Raw genomic sequence first — 3,487 nt, 5'->3', positions numbered from 1 at the left:
TCTAAAGCACCTACTTGAAACAAGCTTGGCAAAGCACAGGGACCGCGGTTCGATCCCCAGCACCACATGCCAGCCAGACCCGCCCCCTGGTGGGCTGAGCTGGCCACACACAATAAATAAATGTAATAAATAAAATAAATATAGAATCATAATCAGTCTTACTTCTAGACATAGGTTTACTTAAACAGTCCAGGGTTGAGCTTTAGGCTTACTTTGTTTAAAAGATTTCAAGCACTACAGAGGTATTAAGTACATGCCTAGATAAACAACAACAACAACAAAAACAAAATGTGGGGGCCAGGGAGATGGCTCAGTGGAATAAGCGCTTCCCTGGCAAGCGCAAGGGCCTGAGTTCAATCCCTGGTGGGGGGGGGGGATGTGTGTGTGTCACTAAGAATTGAACCCAGGGCGTCATTCATGCTAGGCAAGCTTTCTACCACTGAATTACATCCCCAGATTTTCTAAAATTTTATTTTGAGGCTGGCTCTCATTAAGTTGGTAGGGTTCAAAATTGGACTCTTCTTGCCTGTGGCCAGCACAGGCGTGTTATTCCAACAGTGAGACTGAGGCAATATTGTTAGATGAAGAAATGAGAGCAAGGGAGAGAGGGAAGGAGGAGAGAGGGGTAGGGAGGGAGAGATAGGCAGAGAGAGAAAAAAACAAACAGAAAAAAATCCCTATCCTAGACTTTCTTCTTCCCTTGGGAAGCTGAGTGGATTCACTCCCAGAGGCATCAAGGCCTAGGTCTGTAACCCATAATTTCTATAAACTTCTTGTGCCTTAATTTTTCCATTAGAAGAAAAGGCTCATAACCTGTACTTCCTCTTGGTGTTGTTTAGAACAGAAGTGACCCAACAGGCCTGACCACGACTACATAATGTAGTATGAATATCAAAAGGAAAATAATCACTTTCCCTGGCAGAATCAGGGACTGAACTCAGGCCGTCCTTGCGCTTGCCAGGGAAGCGCTTATTCTGCGGAGTCATCTCCCCGCCACGCCCCCTCCGTCTTATTTTGATGAGTTCTGCGTGTAACCTGCATCCATCCCTTCCCCTTTTCAAAACTGTGGTCCGAGTGGGATGGGTCACTGAGTGGCGGGCAGCTCCGTGAGAACCTCAGGCAAAGAGAGACTGATAGCGTGCCTGGACGTGTCTACGGAGGGACAAGGCCAGGAGGGCTAAGTCACATCCACATCAGTCCTTTGCTTAAAACTCCCTCCTTCTGATCCTCACTAGCACCAATCCGGTACCCAAACTGGAGCCTAGGGCTGCACAAGGACTCCTGAAATGACCTAGAGCCACCCTTGGGGGACCGGGACGCCAGCTAAGTCCCCGGTTCTAGTTTCAGGAACCACCAGGGGTGGTGGGGGAAGGGCATCCATCCCGAGGTTATCGGGAAGGGGCGGCAGGGCAGCCGGAAGCGGCTCCGGGAGGGAAAAGCTCTGGGACACGAGCCAAGCCGGAGCCAGAGCGGCACTCCCCACATCCTCAGCCCTCATCCCGGGCCGTGTGCACCAGACGGGTGCACCCGCCCGGGCACGCTTCGCCCAGCCAACCGTGACTAGGCAAGGGAGCACACGGCCTTGGGGTTCCCCGCGGGCTCCACGCCGCCAGGGCTAACTCACTCCCGCTGCGCCCTGGACTTTGCGCCCTGGACGGTCTCTCCAGGTTTCCCGAAGTTCCGAGGGCTCTCCCGCAGCCCCCTTGAGAAGCTGCGCCTTTTACTCCAGGTTGTTGTTTTTTTGTTTTGTTTTTGTGGTACCAGGGATCGAATTCAGGACCTTGCATTTGCCAGGCAAACGCTTATTCGCTTATTCGCTTATTCCGCTGAGGTATCTCCCCAGCCAGGAGCTCTTACTATGAACATCATCTCAGCCACTCACTTTTCAGAGACCAGAGAATTGCAGGCGTTGCCCCACAGCACCAGCTTTGAGACTGAGCCCTAAGTGCACTGTCCACTGTCAATAATGACACTGCCTAAAAACAAATAAATAAGTAAAAATAAGGGAATAAATTCTGTTGAGCCAAAAACGAGTGACCATGCCTCCAGGATGCAGATCAAGGAACAGTGACTGACATGTTGTGACTGATATGTTCTAGTACAGAAGTCATTATATGAATTTTATACTCACAGAAAAAAAATGAGACTCACAAATCAGTATGCTTCTACATACATTAGAAATTTAGTAACTAAATATTTTTCAAATATACAACAATATTTACATTGGCATTTACAGTTACTAAATGCATTGATATTTAGTAAAAGTGTTGTAGGCAGCTAAATTAGATAGAAATATTCCAGGCAGTCAGACAGGGCCAGGCCCTCAAGGAGACAGCACACGAGACAAGATACCTCCCATCTGTGAGAGAGAAGGATGCTCCTGTTGTGGGCCAGATCTAAAGACCAAAGATCCAAACAAGTGCTTACCTCCCTAAAGGCAAGCATCCCGGATTGATCAATGCCTGAGAAAGCCAGGAAGAGTCACTAATCCAACTGCTACCGGCTGGCTACTGGATAAACTCCTGTTCTATATTCATGTCCGCTTGCTATGTGACTCAATTCCCCATTCAGTTCTGGATTTAATCAATTTTACCCGAGCAATGGTGCTTGGAATCTCATTGATTAACCATTGTTTTGTCCCACCTCATGCCCACCTATGCAAGTTCCCATGTTCTCCACCTTAGACCCACTTCACCGCATGGTTTTACTCTATAAAATTCCCTGGAAAAGACAGCTTCCCAGGGACAACCTGCTTGGGCCCCCCTTCTGTCCGTCTCTGACAGAAGCTTTCTTTCCCCCAATAAATACTACACTCTCAACCTCCGTTTGTTCCTAAAATTCATTCTTTGGTTTTAAAGAACACAGACTCGTCTCATTGATGTAGAGGAAAAAACTGATCTCCCAACCTGAAAAGTACGTGGGACAAGTTTGTGATCTCTAAAACGGAAGAACAAATTTTAGGAACAAAAGAAGATTATGAGCAGAATATATTTATTGGGGTAAAGAAAGCTCCTGTCCCAGAGAGAGATAGGAGGAGGGCCCCAAGTGGGTGGTCCCCAGGAAGCTGTCTCTTCCAGGGACATTTTTTTTTCTTTTTCTTTTCTTTCTTTCTTTTTCTTTTTTTCTTTTTTTCTTTTTCTTTTTTTTTTTTTTTGGCAGAACTGGGGATTGAACTCAGACCTTGCACTTGCCAGGGAAGCACTTATGCTACTGAGCCATCTCCCCGGCCCCCTCCAGGGACTTTTATAGTGTGAAATCATGCAGGTTTAAGGTGGAGAACAAGGGAACTTGCTTAGGTGAGCATAAGGTGAGGCAAAACTATGGTCACGGCCAGCCAAATAGCTCAGCAGATTAAAGCGCCTGCAAGCAGGCACAGGAGCAGGGGACTGCTGTGCCAGCCCTGCCCCTGGGGCACACTGAAATGGCGATTGAGACTGGGCATGGTGGAGCACTCCTGTAATCCCAGCTCTTGGGAGGCTATAAACAG

Source organism: Octodon degus, unplaced genomic scaffold, assembly GCF_000260255.1.
Source record: "Octodon degus isolate 3935 unplaced genomic scaffold, OctDeg1.0 scaffold00011, whole genome shotgun sequence".
NCBI lineage: Eukaryota > Metazoa > Chordata > Mammalia > Rodentia > Octodontidae > Octodon > Octodon degus.
This window is presented reverse-complemented; position numbering follows the sequence as displayed.